Genomic DNA, 19,230 nt, shown 5'->3' on the forward strand with positions numbered 1-19,230 from the left:
TAGGAAGGGGAGAGAAACAGTCCAAGTCCTTGGTTGAAGAGGGGGTGGGGTGTGACATCTACCTATACAAGCTGGGAAGGGGTCTTTGTCCAGTAGGTATTGTCCAGAGGGGGGTCGCCAGCAGGGCCTCTGGGTGGATAGGTGGTGTGGCATGGTGCTGGTCCAGATGGAGAGGGCATCCCAAGGAGTCAGTCTTCAGTACCCTTTTTATGGGGCAGACTACCTCTGATCTCCTATGGGGAGGGCCTGTCCAAGCAAGGTCAGTCCTATTCCAGAGGGTTCCCAGTGTTCTTACTGAGCATGTGCAGCCTTGGCACAATGGTGGGTTTCCTCATCTTTTGTTTCTTGAATGCTGAGGGTGGTTCCGATGGCTGGGTCGTTGATCCAGGTATTGGTTTTGATGGTTCAGTCATTCAGAGGGAGCTGTTTTTAGACCTACTGCCATTGTCTCTCAAGCATCCTTATTCAGCCCCATTCATTCAGGAACCAAGTTACATAGGAGGGGTAGTATGAGTCATAGGTTACACAACCAGGCATGGGGATAAGATGGAGGCTTGACGTTACAAGATGGAAACTTGATATGACTTATGCTAACTTACATATATAGGCCTAAAACAGTAATCACACAATATAAAAGCAGTAAATAAAATCAATACAAACATAATAATTATCACTTATAAAACAGTGGATATCGATATCAAAATGGCAGGGTACTTATTTGCAGAGGGGAGAGAAATAAAACTTACTACCTAAAATAAAATGTTAAAGCTTATCCTACATCTTAGCTTACTTATACTTATCTATAGGGAATAGAGAGGGAGAGAGAGAGTCAGAAATGGTTGGGGAAGGGGAGGGAATGCATTTTAAAAGAAAAAAAAATGAAAAACTGGGGGTTTTGCTATAACAGGTGTCCCAGGGAGACACAGACGAAGGTCCCAGGAACCCCTCCCACGGTGGGACCCAAGCCTGGGATAAGATCCCGGGAAAAGAGAACCAAAAACCCTAAAGATGGGGCTTGCTTACGCTGAGCAGGGAAAACTGCATCACGCTGAGAAGAGCCACTGGCACGGTTCATCAGCCGCTTTTATTTGCAGCTGGGAGCGACGCTGACAGATGATATAATCAAAAACCACTACCTGGCGGATTTAAAAGCCAGCGACGGAGAAACAAAGAGGAGGACAGCAGATCCAGAGGTGGGGGAGAGGCTGTCCCCCGGACTTCAGGATTGCAGGAGAAAGAGAGCTGTGAGAGTCCAGAGTGGGGCCCACCAGAAGGGTCCCGGCTCTCTTAAAAGGGTAAATGCTCAGCTTGGCTGGAAAGCCGGGTCAAGGAGGACAGCATTGGGGGATCTTGATGACCACAGACACTGGACCCATGAGTGGGGCGGGCTGTAGCCCAAACCCCTGCTGTTTCTTTTCTCCTTTTTTTTCTTTCTTTTATTGGTTGTTATTGGGGTCTCATAGGGCACCCAGAGCCCGAACCAGGGGAGGCACCCCAACTGACCTGAAGGGTCAAGAAAGCGAGGAGGCTGCTTCGCCGAACCCAACAGCTCGGAGACAGGGCCAAGGCAAAGGTTGAGACAGGGTCAGTCCCATACCCCGTAGATATCTGGGATGAAGAAAGACACTGAGGGACGGGCAAGAGGAGACAAGAGCAGGAGTGAACATCAAGGACAAGTCGGTGACCCATCACCAGGTTGTCCTGAAGGCTAGCGTATGGCTGGGGTGTAGGGGAGGTGGAGCCCCAAGAATGCCCGCAAGAGGCAGCGCCCAGTCTGTGAGTTTCCGCGAGGGAAAGTCCCACTGCTGAACGGAAGATCAAGTCATGGCAGGAAAGTGTTGGGGCCTCCCTCGGGATTGAACGCAGCCCAAACCCCAAGACTCAGGGACATGCCCCAGGGCCTGACTTGGGCACGCGCTCCAAGGCTGCTAGAGAGTGCCTATACCAATTTAGGCGGGTGCAACAGGCAGTCAATGAAGCTGTAGATTGAGGAGTCAGTGGGTGAGAGACAGGCTGGGTGGGGGGTGGAGGAGAAGGGGGATGAATGTAGCAGTTAAATAGTGAAGAGGTACCTGGGGAGTCAGATGTCAGGCAGGTCATAATGTGTCATAAAACCAATGTCTATATTTAGTCCATGATTTTTTTTTGTATCCAGGAGGTTGATGAAGTGAAGTTCATAGGTCTGAGAAGTGTTTTGTAAGTTTCCTTTGAGAATTAGAACTGAGAGAGAGGTTTCCTTGTGAGAAATGTGCCTCCACAGGTAGTTGGGTATTCTTGTCTTTGATAGATTTCCGGTGTGCGTTCATTCTGGTGAGCAGTTATTGTTTGGTCTCTCCTATGTATTTTCCATCAGGGCATTTGGTGCATTGGATAAGGTATATTACATTTCTGGAGGTGCAGCTGTAAGATGTAGGGATGCTGATGGCTCTGTTGTCAGCCAATTTCTGGGGTGTAGTAATTGTGGGGGGGGTGGAGATGTGTTGGCAGGTTTTTCATTTCTTGTCATGGCACGGTCTGGATCCTTTTGGTGTGTTCTGGGCTTGAGGAAGTTTGCTTCTGGTGATGAAGTTGGCGAGGTTCAGTGTTTGTTTGAAGGCTAGGATGGGTGGTTCTGGGAAGATCTCTTTAAGAATAGGGTCTCTTTCTAGTATGGGTTGCAATTGTTTGAGGATTTTCTGTATGGGTTTGAGGGAGGGGTGATATGTCATAACCAGGGTATATTTGAGGAGTGTGTGTACATGTGGGCACCTCGCTCCCACCTTCATGGGTGGAAGGGCTGGGCAGGGTGCAATTCATTAGTGAGTGCCATGGGCCAGATGAATGTGCTTGGCAAGTCAGACCCAGCTCGTGGGCCATATTTTGCCCGCCTCTGGCTTAGATGATGTCAGCAAGCTTCAAAATGACCTTGTTGAAAGGTTGAAAGATGAAGATACCACCCCCGCACCCTATGCCCAGTTGAGTTCAAGGGTGACTTGTAAGTGTTGATACTGGGGGGGGGGGGCAGGTGGGCACAAGGTAGATCCTGCAAGGGTGTATGTCCGAATGGCTAAGGTATCTACTTTCCATTAAGAGGATTTGAGTCCCTCCATGATCTTTTTTCTACTTTCAGTTAGAAAAAAATATGTTCAACCTGCAGCAGGTTGAGGAGGGGGAAGGAGAGAGAGCAGCCAGGCCCAGTTCCATTCCCTACCTTTGCCTGTGCAGCTGGGGGACACTGACAGGTAGGCAGCCATAGGGAGAGGCTGCTAAAGAGTCTGACTAGCAGCTAAGGAGCAGAACTCCCCAGAATGACATATGACATGACACTGCCCCACTACTGGGGCTCAGGGTGGGGGAGTGAGTGTGTGTCTATGTGTGTGGATGTGTGTGCGTGCATGTGTGCGTAAGCCCCCACCCCACTACACAGTACTATTAAACTTCCCACAGGGTAGAATTTTTTGCCAACCCATGTAGTATGTCATAATCTACTAAGACAGAAATTCTTTTACTTGTGTTAAAAAGTCTTATAAATGGGACAATTATTTTTAAACATTTCCTATTTGAAATCAGTTATAATTAGAAACCTTAGGTGCTCCTTAACAAGCTTCCACACATTAAGTAACTCCTACAGTACTAGGGGATTAGACATATCATACATATCATGCAAGGCACTCCTAGACTTGGTTATGGCCAGAAGAGATGATCTAGTGAGCAACCTGAGGATCAAAGGGAAACTGGGTGACAGTGACCATGAGATTATCACTTTCTCCATCCAACGTAAGTCAGAGAAATCAGTCAGTAGGGTAGAAATCCTTGATTTTAGGAAAGCTGACTTCCACAAGCAAAGGAGATTGGTTGGTGAGGTCCTACATGACTGTGGTTTGATGAAGGGAGTACAAGAGGAGGGATCGTTCCTCAAGGAAGTTATCCTAGAAGCACAAAGGAAGTCCATTTCCTTTCGTAAGAAAGGCAGCAAAAGGGCTGGGAAACCCCCTTGGCTCAATAGGGACATTATAGACCTCCTGAAAGAAAATGAGAAGCATACAAGGGATGGAAGACAGAAATAACCACCAAAGAGAAGTATTCAGCAATAGTCCACATCTGCAGGCAACAGATTTGGAAAGCAAAGGCACAAACCAAATACAAATTGGCAACCGGAATCAAGGACAAAAAAAAGTCCTTCTTTACTTATGTAGGAAGTCAGAGAAAGAATAAGGGAAGCATAGGGCCCCTGGCTAACAAAACAGGACAGCTGATAACCGACGCTCAGGACAAAACCAAACTCCTAAATGAATACTTTGCGTCAGTATTCCATCAGTCCAAGGGTGTTAGCCTGTTTGACAGGGTACAGGATGATCAAGGTGGGGGTGATCACCTTCCCATAGTTGGTGAAGATCTTGTGGGGGAACACCTAGGCTGAATATCTACCAGTCACCAGGATTGGATAAACTACACCCGAGAGTGCTAAAAGAACTGGCTGACATCCTAGCGTGACCTATGACAAAGTTATTTGAAGACTCATGGCACTCAGCAGAACTCTGAGAAGACTGGAAGAGGGCCAATGTGGTGCTTGTCTTCAAGAAAGGGAGAAAGGAGGACCCAGGGAATTACAGGCCAGTCAGTTTGACCTCAATCCCTGATAAAATCCTGAAAAATATTACCAAAGAATCCATTATTGTAGGGGTGCACCAATAGAGATTTTGGGAGCTGATACCAATAGCCAATTTTTATGGAGGCATATCAGCTGATACCGATCTTATTTCCAATACAGCTGCGTCCAGCTAGTAAGTCTGTTGTGGTGGAAGGGGAGGAGGGAGGGAAGGAGTGTGTGGGGGGAGGATCAATGCCCTCCACAGTCTGGGAGGGCGTGGGGCTGGGGCAGGCGCTGCCCAGCCAGGGCAGGGTGGGGCACAGGACAGAGCTGCGGCTCATCCTAGGGGTGCAGGATGTGGGGTGGCTCCTACTGCTGCGTGCACCCCGGGAGTGCATGGGGTTGGGGGAAACGTACCCAGGGCTGTCCCTAGGGGAGCACAAATCAGGGCAATTGCCCCAGGTCCTGCACTTTGGGGGGGCCCTGTGGAACTGGGTGGAGTGGCTGCAGCTCACCCCCACCGCCTTTGGCTTCTCTGCATCCAGGCCCCACAGGCTGATTTGCCCTGGGCCCCGCATCCTGCTAGGATTGTTTCTGCATGTTCACCCAGATCTGCGTGGGGTGGGGTGGGCTGTGGCTTTGGGCTGGGGTTGCATCAGGCTTTTCCTGGTGTGTGGGGGCACATGCACCCTCCCCATGCCCTCCTGGAGTGCACACAGCAATGGGAGGTGCCCCCCCTCTCTATGACCCCCAGACAAGCCATGGCTCTGTCCTGTGCCCCATCCCCAGCCTCCTTCCCTCCCTTGCTGTGGGGCCCTTGATCTGCACCTCCATGCTCCTTCCCTCCTCCCTCCCTTTCCAGCACTACAGACTTACCAGCTGCACGCAGCTTTCCAAGATGCCGGGCTGTGCTTCTCACTGCCTGTGTGCTGCGCTGCAGCTGTGCACATGCACAGGCATTTATTGGATAAATTATCGGCCACATCAGGTCAATTTACAATACATTAAATTTTCTTTATATAGGTGCCAATCCAATATTGGACCGAAGTATCAGTGCACCTCTACATTATTGGCAGGCAGTATTCTAAAGAATTGCCAACATGGCTTCATTGCCAACATGGCGTCATGCCTGACCAACCTCGTTTCCTTCTATGATCAGGTAACTCACCACTTGGATAGGGGAAATGAGGTTGATGTCACATACTTAGACTTCAAAAAGGCCTTTGATCCAGTCTCCCATGATGTTTTCCTGGGAAAACTGGGAAAATGCAGCCTTGACTACTTTAACAGTCTGGTGGCTAGGTAAATGGCTCTGAGGTAGGACCCAGAGATCGTTAATAGACAAAACTTAGTCAATATGGCAAAAGGTAACCAGTGGCATCCCTCAGGGCTCAATACTTGGACCGGTGCTCTTCAACATGTTCATCAATGATTTAGTTTTGGGTATTAAAAATGACTTGGCAAAGTTTGTGGATGACACCAAATTATGGGGGAGCGTGGTAATGCTCAAGGACAAGCTGGCAATACACGCTGACTTTGGACAGGCTTGTGAGGTAGGTGGATCTTAACCTGGTGATGTTTAATATGGAGAAATGTAAAATGCTTCATCTGGGGAGAAATAATCTGCAACACACTTACAGGTTCAGCAGTGCTATGCTTGCCATCACCACAACTGAAAGAGATCTGGGGGTCATGATAGACCACAGAATGAACATGAGCCACCAATGCGATGTTGTAGCTGGCAGAGCAAATCAAACACTGGCATGTATCTACCAATGCATCTCAAGCAAGACTAAGGATGTCATCCGCCCACTCTGTTCAGCCTTGGTGAGACAGCAGCTGGAGTACTGTTTCCAGTTCTGGGTGCTGCACTTCAGGAAGGATGTGGAGAAGCTCAAGAGAGTCCAAAGGAGGACCACACACATAATTAGAGGTCTAGAGAACAGGTTATACAAGGAGAGGCTGAAAGACTTGGAAATGTTCAGCCTGGAAAAGAGAAGACTCAGAGGGGACTTGGTGGCAGCCTATAAGTATATTAGGGGCATACATCAGGGCCTGGGGGAGCATCTGTTCACCAAAGCACCCCAGGGGAAGACAAGAAACAATGGGCACAAACTGGCTGAAGATCACTTCAGACTGGACATAAGGAAAAGCTTCTTTACAAGTTGAGTTCCAAGGGTCTAACAGGCTCCCTGCAGAGGTGGTACAGTCACCCACCCTTGCAATCTTCAAAAAGCATCTTGATGCCCACCTTGCTGGGGTCACCTGACCCCAGTAGTCATTCTTGTCCAAGTGCAGGGGGGCTGGACCCAATGATTTTGTAAGGTCCCTCCCAGCCCCTAACATCTTTGAATCTATGAGTACTTCAAGTAGGTCAAGCTCCATGCATCCGCAAGGTTTTCTTCTGTTTATTGTAACCCTAAAACGCAATATACCATTTTCTTCCATGGTTTCTCTACCAGCCTCACCTGATTAACAAGCTTATGCCAGTTTTTGTCACTCCCCACAGCATGTTTTCCTTCTGTACAGTTGAAAAGTTACTCAGAGCGCATCTACACATGCCCCTGACTGCTCTGTACCCCCTGGCACTGCAGAGTCCCAGTGGCACATGGGTCATTTTTGACCCATCTACACAGTAATAATGGTGTACTGAGCAGTTACAGTGGGCATGTCTACACAAGATGCTTTACTGCACAGTTGCATAGTTTACTGCCCAGTAAGCGTGCACGTGTACATGGTTACTGCTCAGTAAAAATCATTAATTGTGAGTAAACTTGCTACCTGCAAGTGCAAGTAGCAAATTTACTTGCAAGTAGTTACTGAGCAGTAATGCATGAGTAGGCGTCACTGGGTATATATTGCTCCCAGTCAGCCCCACCATGAAGCAGGCACTCCAATGTCCATGTCCACAGAGGGCTGTCATGCTGGATGTGGGAGCATGGGTACAACTGGTTGGCATGACAGTGCTGCATAAAGATCAAGACTTAGTGGGCACAGTGGGTTTCCATCTCCAACCACAACCATCAGTTGGGGAGTGCCCACAAGACAATGCCCTTTATGCAGCAGCTGACAGAGACCCTCATATCCCAGGACCCAGGCTGAAGCCATGCTGTGTACTGCAACATGGGCAGCCTGCCTTAGCCCCATCCATCCTGGCACCCACAGTGACATGTCACCAAGGGAGGGCCCCTCAGGACACCAGCAGCTTGTCTCACTGAGCTACCTGTCCACAGCCTCCACCAGCAAATAGGGGAACCCAGGCCAGTGACTGCCCCAACAGCCCACAGCCTCAGCCCCAGGCATGAGGCATGGCCAGCCATGCCACCACCAGCAGTTCCAGCTCCTCCCTGGGGTGGGGGGAGCCCTGGCTGGGTGCATGCCAAACCCCGTCATCTGACAAGTCCAATCGGAGGGGCATGCCATCGCTACCATCTGGGACTGAGTGGAGCTGCTGGCCATGTTAGCTCTGACCACATGGTAAACCCTGCACAGGGGAGAGGGCCCTCCCCGCCTCCGACCCTGCCTCTACCCCCCCAACTCCCTGCCAGCTGCACTCCTCTGGCCCTAAGGATCCCTCTGCACAGCATGCAGAGAGATGGGAGACTGCAAAACTTTATTGAGCAGCCTGTGCCCTGACAGCTAGGTGGGCATGTGCCTTTCCCATGATGAGAAATGCACTGATGCCAGTGGCAATGTCCTCCTCAGCTGGGTGGGCAGAGGGGGACTGTCCTCCTTGGCTGGGAGGCAGAGACATGTAGCACAGCCACAGATAGCCCTCTAAGCAGCAGCAGAGTTTGTGGGGCAGCCTGGGCTTGCCCCCCACTATCAAAGCTCAGGGTCCTATGCCAGGTACACAGGTTCACCATGACAAGCAGTAGCAGCAGGTTGTAGTGAGTCAGGCACCCCTTATTCTTGGAAACAGCTCCTCATGTAGCTCCCAGGACACACACAGCTGGGACAAGCTTAAGGCAGAGTGCCACTGTGGGAGGAGACTAGCCCCAGGGTGGCTCCCTGGAGAGGTCCCCTTTGGCAGGGGCAGGGGGAGAGGAATGGACAACTTCTCATCCCAGTCATCCCAGAAGTTCTGTGCCCCCTGATCCTGGGCACTGTGGTCTTGGTGGCAGCACAGGAGAGCAGCAGGCCTGCAGGAGGAGAAGCAGGGGGAAGCGGGGTCTGGAGCCATGGCAGCAGGTGTTGCCAGGACCCTGGCCTGTCCTGGCCTGAGAACAAGGTCAGGGAGACAGGCTGCCCACCACCAGCACCCAGTGGTCCACCAGCCCCAGGAGAGCAAACAGTTATGGAGGGCTTGACTACCAGCTGCCTGGGCCTGGGCCTGCCTGGCCAACTTACAATGGTCCCTGGGCACCCATACATACCTGATCCCTGATCTGAGGCCAGGCAGCGTATGGCCCCCTCATAGAGAGAATCTTATCTCAGAAATGTTGCACACTCACAAACAGTTTCTTTCTCATGGCTCTGCAGGCCCTGCAGCTGCACATAGGTAACAGGCTGCCATTGGCAGCTGGGATGTGGCCTCAGGTTTGTTGACACCCATAGCCAGGGCCCTGTGGATGTGCTGGCTCTGCCAGAGGACTACCCAGATGCATAGGCCTGGCAGGCGGAAGACGGTGCCTGGCAGAACAGATGGCAGGTGGAAGATGTGTCCCACCAGGACAGGTGGTGGGTGGAGGACATGGCCCATGAGCATGCACAGGACTGGGCAGGCTGGGAGTTCTGGAAGCAGCTCCTGGCCCTAGATCTAAAATGGGTGGAGGCCTTGTGGGAGCAAACCATGGTCATGGGCAGGGCAGTGGAGGCCACGGAGAATGACCACCAGGTGCTAGACACCATGCCACTTCCACCCAGGCCTCATAAAACAGCTGCCCCCAGGCCTCACAGATGCTATGCAGCATGCAGGTTGTAACAATGACCCAGGGGATGTTGTCCTTGGTGAACTCAAGGAGGGCAGTAAGGGTGCACCAGCATCTCCTGAGTTGGACGAAGGTGCACTTAACAAGGGAATGGGTCTGGCCCAGGCACCGGTTAAAGTGAGCCTGGCAGGAGTCCAGCTGGCCAGCGCAGGGCTGCATGAGCCAGGGCAGGAGCAGGTAGGTGGGGTCCCTGAAGAGCAGGGATCTGGGTTTTTTGTTTCCCATGGAAAAACAGAGAAAGCCATGGATTTCCTGTATTTATCAAAGAAAAACCAGATATTAGCTTTTAGCAGAGAAACCTGTGGATTCCCCACTTTTGCAAAGAGCTCTGCAGGCTGGCAGAGTTCCAGCCTGCAAGAGCTGATTGCAAAAAGGGTGGGAAACCCACAACCCTGCCTGGAGGGGGAGAGAGAGGGGGAAGGTCAGGGTCTGAAGCTTTCACTCACCCCAGGCTTGCGTCAGGGTCAATGTTCTTTCTGAAGCCTGTAAGGTAAGTGAGGCTTGGGGGTTGCTGGGCAGGGCTGGGGGGGAAGCTGGCTGGGGGTTGAGGGAGGGAGAGATGTTGGGGAAAGCCCCACATGGAGTAGACCCAGAGCAGCATGATACCAGCCCTTCAGGGAAGCCGCACAGTGCACTGCTCTCAGTATACATACTGCTGGGCAGCCAAGCACTCCATGTGGGGCCTTCCCCAACACCTCCCCCTCCCACAGCCAACTTCCTGCAGGAGTTTCTCTGACTTCATGCAGGAGCCAGGTTCTTCTCTCTGGCTTTAGGATAGGGGTTGTCAGCTAGGGGTATGCATACCCATAGGGGTACTTAGAAAGGCTGTAGGTGGTATGCGGGGGCAGACAGGTGGGCAGGGATGGAGCGCACCCCAGGGCATGGCAGTGGTGTCTTGCTTGATGCCTTCCTATATTTTGCTTCTACAGGAGAAGGGGGAGAGGGAAGGGTGCACTGGGTGCCACTGGCCCCATGCATTGCACCACACCACAGTGCCTCCCTACCCCCCACCTCAGCTTGCTCTCTGTGCTCATTCCCAGGAGCAGGGCCAGGGGGGTGAGGGCAGCAGTGCCCCTCTAAGGGCCACGCATGCACCACCTGGCTGGCCAGGCAGGGCAAGAGGAGGCTTTGCATGCAGTGGCCACAACCGCATCACACCACTACCACCACTGCTGCTGCCATGCTGCTTGCCCACAGAACTGGATGTGTTACCAGCCACAGGCAAGCAGCACGGGGCACAGCAGCAACAGCAGCAGTGTGATGTGGTGGCAGCTGCTGCATGTGAATCTCACCCGCCCCTCCAGTCCACCCAGGTGGCCTGTGTGTGGCCTGCAGAGGGGCACTGCTGCCCTCGCCCCCCCAGCCCTGCTCCTGGGAGTGGGCACAGAGAGTGAGCTGAGATGGGCAGGGGGGAGGCACCGCGGTGTGCTGCATAGGGCCAGTGGCACCTGGCATGCCCCTCACCCGGTCAAAAGAAAAGTATGGGAAGGTGCCAACAGAGATGCCGCCGCCGCAACCCAGGGTGCGCTCCATCCCTGCTCAACTGCTTGCCTGCACATATCCCCCCCCATTCTCCCCCTCCATTCTCAATCTGGCCCCTCCAACCCCTTCCCTTTCCCCCACCCCACTCCTTCTGCCCACACACACTTACCTGCTGTGTGTCTGTGCCTGCATGTGTGTGTCTGTGCCTCTGTGTGTATGTGTCTGTGCCTGCGTATGTGTCTGCATGTCTGTCTGTCTGTGCCTGCATGTGTGTGTTTGTGCCTGTGTCTGTGCCTCTGCCTGCATGTGTGTGTGTTTGCCTGCGCGTGTTCCTGCATATCTGTATCTGTGGGGTTGGAAGGCTGTTGTGGGGGGAGTGAGGGGCACCAGCAGGACTGTGGGTGGGAGGCCTGTGAGGGTCCTTTAATTTTAAGCATGGATTTTGAGGTTTTTATCAGAGAATTTGCAATTTTTTACCAGGATCCCTGCTGATGAGGAGGGGCAGGACCACCACAATTCCCAGCTGCAGGTCCAGCAGCCCTGGTGTGAAGTGGCTTCTCTGCATCAGGCCCAGTAGGGCGGAGTTGTGGAATATGTGGGTGACATGAGCACTGCCCACCCAGCTGGCACTCACATTGGTGAAGGCACCGCAGTGGACGACAACAGCTTGGAGCACAAGAGAGTAAAATCCCCCCGGCTGCAGGAAGGGCAGTCACTGTTGGGGGGGGGGTAGGTGACAGGGATGTGGATCCTGTCCAGGACCCTGATGCATTGTAGGAATCCCAGGGCACAGAACCCCATCACCACTGCCAGGGGGTCATGCACACACAGTACCATGTGCCCCAACATGTCCTGGAGGGTGCCTCACACCTGCAGGACAGCCTCCACGGTAGTGGCCTTGCCCAAGCCAAAAAGATGGCCCACTTAGTGGAGGCAGGTGGGTGTGGCCAGTTTCAGCAGGGCGGGGTCCAGCTGGGTGGGTGCAGGCAGGGGCGGCCTCATAGCAGTTTCTTGCCACTTCAGGTGCAGGAGGAGCTGCACCAGGAGGTCCAGGAAGATGGCCTGGGTCATGCAGAATGCCTCCAGCCACTGCTCATTTTCCCAAGTCTGCTGGACAATGTATAGCCACCAGTCCTGGCTGGCCCAGTGGGCCTAGTGGTGGTGGGGCTCCAGGAGGGTGAGGGCAGCCCCAGTGGTGGCATCCAGCAGCCCATTGTGGCATCCCAGTCAGCAGGACAAGGACAAGGTGGCAGTTGTGCGGCAGCCCCAGGACTGCAGTTTGACCAGGCAGGTGGACGCTGCTTGTGCGGGAGCCGGTACAACCCAGACAGCCATGAGCCAGCCATTGGTGAGTGCAGTGGGCCAGCAGGGGCAGCACAGTGGTCAGCAGCCATGGCATGAGGAAGCAGGGGCAGCAAGGAGAGAGCTGCCACATGCTGCCCCTGCACTGTGCATGCTGCTCCTGGCCAGGGAAGAGGCTGGCTAGGAGCAGAGAGTGGGACTGCCTTTTCAATATGGCTGCCGGCTGCTGGCATCTGCCGCCAGAGCTTCGCGCTCCCCCTGGTGGTGGGAGGGGCCATTTCAGGGCCACAGGAAGTGGCAGCAGTTTGCTGCTAGGATCAGCAAATCTGCTCCCACATCCCTGCATGTGTAAATGCCTGCCCAGGATGAGTAGTTTACTTGCAAGTAAACTGATTTTGGATCAAATGCATGTGTAGACATGCCCACACTGTCTGTAGATCTGATTTATGGAATAAATCTGATTTATTGGTTCCTCTTTATTTCTTTGTGGTTTTCTGAAGTGCCAAACAGTTAACAATGCCCATCTTTATGCAAAACCCTACATTTATTTTTAGAAATGATATAGTGTTATAGAAGAGTTCAGAGATGACAATATAGTAATGCCTTCCAGCCTTGAAACACACAAATGCGTGAAAATATTTTATTGTTACAGCTGCACCCTTAATGTATGTCCCTGCCTCACAGCACTAACTTAAGCAAGAATTATCAACAGGTACTTGGTAAATATTATTTCCTTCTAAGTGTAAACGACTGTTCATTAATGAAAAACCATGCATCTTACTCACAACATTTGCAGTGAATCTGGCTCACAGAAGAATTGAAAAATTTGATCCTTGGTTCTTTCCATCAGAGATTTCTATATGTGACATTAAGTAAGTTGGTAGTGTAAGAATATGTTGTAGCCATGATGAAAGTAAATTGAAATAAAACTATATGCATACCTATATATCAAATTACCAAACCATGCCTTCTCAAATGCCATTCACTAGCTTTTCACGGATGGCAGTACCCTGTTCCCTGACCCCCCAAATCCCTTTCTTGTGTCTTGTATTTAGGTCTTCTGTATTTAAGTAGATGGTAAGTTGCTAGTTAAAACATGTCACCAGTCCCGATTAGCTCGACAAAAAACACTAGACATGCAAATTTATCAACGTTCAGTAAAAGAAAGGTTTTTTCATTGTAGGTCCCAAGTGGTTGAGGTAACATACAATCCTGGCAAGCATGTTGTATGTTTCCACAGACTTGGTGATACTGAGAGCTGGCATTACTATGATGGACTTTTAGCATTAAAAAGGGTAGGATGTGGAGATACACCAGCAACCTAAAAAGAGTTCTCCCAAAGCTCTTCAGAAGGAAAGTGTACCAAGCCATGTTGTTGCTGTACAAATGTCTTAGAAACAATAAGGACATCTGTAAGGATACACACAGATATTTAAATACACACCAAAGCCTCACTCTCAGGGAATTAAGAACACTGTACTGGTAATAATGCAGGTCAGGTTAGATTCGCCTGTTACTGTAACCTATGGTAAATGGTACTACCTGTGACTGTTAACACCGAGTGCTGGGTGGTGGTTAAATAACCTGGCAACCTCTAGGGTGCCAGTAGCTTGGTGCAGAAGCGCACCTTAGAGGTGGGTATTAGTCTTACCCTTAGCAGAGGAAGAGGTAGATTGGGATTTTTAACCCACATCAGGGTGGCCATAGTTTTGATGAAAAACACAGGTGTGGGTGGGCAAAAGGAAAAGATTCCAGACAGGAATCACTCTCTGGATGTTTTCAATGCACTCCTCAGATTAAAAGTGCTTCTGAGTACAGTACTCTGTAGTGGGTCTATTTGATACTCTGCTATAGCACTATAGTAAAAGTAGCTGAAAAAATCCCAGAACCTACCACTGATATAGGGGCAGGATGTAAAAGATCTGGGGTTCCATGGCAACCTGAAGAGGACAAGCAGAACCCCCTGGCAGGACAGAGGAGTGATGGATTCCAACAGTGACAGAGACCCCCTGTGGAGCAATGGAGACTCCCAGTGGCATGGAGCAACAGAGACCCCCAGTGGAGCAATAGGGACGCCTGGTGGAGCAACAGATACCCCCTGGCACCATGGAAGAGTGGTGGAGACCCCCTCAGCAGCATGGAGTGGCAGAAACCCCAGCAGTGTGGAGGAGTGGCAGAGACTTCCAGCAGTGTGGGGTGGTGGACACCCCAGCAGAGCAACGAAGACTCCTGGTGGAGCAATGGACGCACCATGGCACCATGAAAGAGCAGTGGAGACCCCCCTGTGGTGTAAAGCAGCAGAGACCCAAAGTGGTGTGGAGCAGCAGAGGGTCCCAGCGGCATAGAGGAGTGACAGAGATCCCCAGTGGAGCAACAGAGACCCCTGGAGGTGGCATCTACAGCAGCACTTCCTAGCATTGAACCCTAGCAACACTCTCCAGCATTAAATCATAGTAACTCCTGTGTGGGCCTCACTAGCCAGCCCTTGCTACTTTGGCTGTCATAGGTGGTAGAAGGGCAGCAACCCTTGCAGAGAGGAAGACACAGACCAATGGCATGAAGTTGCAGCAAAATAAATTTAGATTGTATATCCAGAAAAATTTCACTGTGAGAATAGCAGGGCAGGAAAGTTGTGTTCTCCCCATCATTTGAAGTGTCAAGAAGATGTTGAAAGCTATTGGTCAGGGATGATTTAGGCATCGCTATGTCTACATGTGTCAGGGTGTTTTCAAACCTTCTTCAAAGGCATTGAGTACTGCTACAACTAAGGCTGGGGACTTGAACTGGGGTATGCCAATTCTCCTGCTAGGAGCAAAGTCAGAGGATCCTGGCTGGAGGATCTTGCCCTTCACTTGGGATCAGACTGGTTGCCATATTTGGGATCAGGAAGGAATTTTATCCCATGGCCAGATTGGCATATGGACTCTGGGGGTTTTGCCTTCTTTTGTATAAGGGGTGTGGCCCTCTACTGGGAATCTCTGGAGCATATATTGATAACATTTCATAAACACAGGACAGTGGCTGCTGTAGCTCCCTTGCTTTACTTGTGGCAGGATCGGGTGTTAGGTCTATGTTGTATGGTTAGCTAGGATGGTTTGGATAGGAGTGATTCTGCCTGAGGCAGGGTGTTAGACTAGGTGACCTCTGAGGGTCCCTTCTAGCCCTACCTCTCTATGATTCTGTAATTCTATGAACCCCTGGCAACGGGAGGAACAGAGCCTCTGGGGTGGTCCTCTCTACCCACAACTTACTAAGCCAGTGCAGGTGGAAGAATCCCAAGATACTGGGCCAAGAGAGAGCTCCCCAGGTTGGTTTGCCATGACTATGACTGTGATCAGTTTTGAGCTACAGTTAAAGGTAAATCATTACAGTTTTGCTTAGGTTGTATCATTGTTCCTCTTTTTCCTTGTAATAAACTTGTTTTAATATTTGTTAGTGAGTGAGCAGGTTTCCTTAATTACAACACCCAATTATAAGTTACTTTACCAAGTTTCTGTGTGGCAGCCGGAGGTCAATTTGAAAAGCTGGTGAAAGATCCCTATATTTGTATGCAACCATTCTTCCTGCCATCCAGTGCCTGGCAGAACAGCAACATACAGATCTTACAAGTTGGGTGTCAAATGGCAGACTCGCATTCAAAAACCAAGCCTTGGGTCTAGAAAGGACCAGCCCAGATTTCTTCAGGAGGCTCCCTTGGTATTGGGGATGTGTTTTGGAATGATTCCAAGAGGGTTTTGCCCTGTGATCCCAGCCTAAAGGTGGCTCCTTATTGGTAGCAATGTAAATAGCATATGGGGCTAGGGAGTCATGTGGGTGACTGGTGCCTCCTGAATTGGGGGGCACTTGCCCCCCACCCCCAGCAAGACAGTCAGCAACCAGGGTGGGGGACTTCCCCTGTGGCCAATCCCGCAGGCTCAGGGAGAGGGTCTTCTTGAGGCCAATCCTGCCGACCCGGGGCTGGGGGCGGGTCCTCTTGTGGCCTATCCCACCAACTGAGGAAGGGAGTCCCCACTGATCCCGCTAACCTGCAACTGGTAGCAGCACACCGCAGGCACTTCCGGATTGGCGGGATCAGCTGCGGGGGGACCGCTTCTCCTGGCGCACTCCCAGGTCAGTGCTCTCAGGAGGCGCACCAATACTCTCACCTGCCCCTCCCCCCCCCGGCCAGGAATGCTACTGTTAGGGGGTGCAGCAGTGCCCTCAGGGGGTGCACGTGCACCCCTGTGTACCCCATACATGTCGCCACTGGGGAGTCAGTTGGCAACCCGGCACAAAAAACCCATGGTTTGGGTCAGGCAGGACTATGCTCAGGGTCCTTTGTGAGAGTCCTCCCAGTGGCACAGAGGCACAGTGTGGGATGGCCCAAAAAGGATTCCCAGCTGTAATCGTACCCCAAAAGCCAGTTCAATATTTGAACCCATCTACTTCGTACAATGGCTGGGGGGCTGTCAGTTGGCAGCCTGGCACACAAACTGTGCTTTCGGCTGGGCAAGACTCTGGTCAGAGATTTCCAGGAGAGTCCCTCAGTGGCACAGAGGCATGGAGTGGGGGTGGCCTAAAAAGGATTTCCATCTGCAATCCAAGCCCAAAAGCCAGGTCCTTATTCAAGCACATTTGCTTCTAACAGTGACCTGGGGAGCCTGTCATTTGGAGCCTGCAATGCACAAACCACACTTTAGGCCAGGCAAGTCTCTGGTCAGGGATGTCCTGGAGAGTCCCCCAGTGGCACAGAGGCATGGTGTTGGGTGGCCCAGAAAGGATTTTCAACCGTAATCCCAGACCAAAACCAGTAAAACCAGTTCCTTATTCGAGCCATTGCACTTAATACAGTGGGTATGGGGGGCTGGCAGTTGGGAGCCTGACACAGCCAAACCTCACTTTGGGCTGGGCAAGACTCTGGTCAGGAATCTCCAGGAGAGTCCCCTGGAGGCACAGAGGCACATTGCGGGGTGGCCCAAAAAGGATTTCCATCTGTAATCACAGCCCAGAACTTAGTTTCTTATTCAAGCCCTTAGCACAGTGGCTGGAGGGATGTCAGTAGGCAGCCTGGCACACACAAACTACGCTTTGGGCCAGGCAAGACTCCAGTCAGAAATGTCCAGGAGTGTCTCCCAGTGGCACAGAGGCATGGTGTGGGGTGAACCAGAAATGATCTCCAGACATAATCCCAGTCTAAAAGCCAGTTTCTTAGTACAGTGGCTGGGGGGCCGTCAGTAGGCAGCCTGGCATGGCCAAACCACGCTTTGGGCCAGGCAAGACTATGCTCAGAGTTCTTCTCCAAGGCCAGAGTCAGAGCAGGATTGTAAGACTCCAGGGGTGGAGCAGAAATGGGAGCCATAACCAGAGCTGCAGTGGCCATCAGGAGCAGAGAGGAAACTGGAGCTGGGGCAGGCCTCAGGGTCTCTGGGCATGGAGCTGGAGCCAGATCTACAGTGGGAGGTTGCCTCAGGGATGGAGTGGGGACTGGAGGCAGAGAGGGCATCTGAAGCTCCAGATGCCAGGATGGGAATCTGGAACTCTGAGAACACAGCCGGAGCTGATTTTTGGAGGAAAACAGACAGCTACATTCCAGCAAGGATCTGTGGCTGGACATGGGAAACCAGCCAGGTTGTGGATGACAGACTGGCAGCTCTGCTTCAGGTCTTGCAGGGATGCCTATGACAGCTTGGTCCAGAGGGTGTCAAGTATTGCCGCCATAGCTTGGATAAACCCCTCTTAGTAATACAGAAGGGGCCTTGTCCAGTCTCCAATACTAGACAACCCCATTTCAGGGCATGTCAATAAAGTGATGGATCATGAGGCCCACTTTCACCTTATGGGGGGGGGTAGATCTGGTGACATGAAGCAAATTGAATGTGGCATTGATTGCCACCCCTACACCCCACACTTCCCAGAGCAGCCAACAAAGCACTTAGGCTCACAGGGTGGTCTGCAAAGCTCTGCAGGCTGCCATTGAAGCCTCTCAGTAAAACCCGATTGACAAGGGGCCCATCATGGGGAGTAGGATCTGCTTTGCAGCAAATACTATTATTTTGGGGCCTGCAACCTGTCATGGGCATGACCCAGATGTGAAGCGTGGTGGTCAAGGTTCAGGAGGCAAAGTCACAGACTGGGGAGTCAAAGGTCATAAGGCTCAAAGGCCAAGAGCTAAGAGTCAAACCAAGGGTTCAGGAAAGAGTAGGGACAGTCTCAGACCAGTCACACAATTTGGGCAGAAGCTAGGTAGAAGGAACAGGGAGCTAACAGGCAGGAACTGGACAGGAAAACTCAGCCCAGGAATCAGGAACCAGGACTAGCAGCAAGGAATCAGGTATACTGAGGAGAGAAAGGGAGTCCAGAGAGCACCGCAAGGGTGATGACTGTGAAACTCAAGGTGAGCTAGGCCTACTCACAAAAGTTAAAATACAAAATATTGATGACAACTGCATAGTGCAAGAGGGTGTGAGTTTTGTGGCTGGACCTTCTGAAAAGAAATAATGAGGCATCACTTTCAGTTTATCTTACTACATTGATGATGATTTTAAGCAGGCTCATATTTGTCCAGTATGTAACTGTGTGAAATGTCTATCCTTGATTAATTAGTAAATATTTCTGTGCAATTAACTTGTGTTTATGTGCAAAAAGAGACATTCTCCATATGGGCTTTGATAGGTGTCTCGTCTTGATTTATTCTTGTTTTGCTACAGCAGTTTCCTTGATCTTCCAAGGATGATTCCTCAAAAACCTTGAGTTTTTCCTGGCTGTTAAATCAATTTCTTTGTATGTTCCAACTTAGTAGAAATAGATAACCTCTGTTTACTGAGGAAGGTAATTCAATCAAAATTGGGACTTTCTGATAACCAATAATGGACAGTTCGATTAACAGGATTTTCTTAAATTACTGCCTGGGACTCTCTGTCTTGATTTACACAGCCACAAGAATGCTTTGAAGATGCTGAGCTAAAG

Source organism: Alligator mississippiensis, chromosome 12, assembly GCF_030867095.1.
Source record: "Alligator mississippiensis isolate rAllMis1 chromosome 12, rAllMis1, whole genome shotgun sequence".
Taxonomy (NCBI): domain Eukaryota; kingdom Metazoa; phylum Chordata; order Crocodylia; family Alligatoridae; genus Alligator; species Alligator mississippiensis.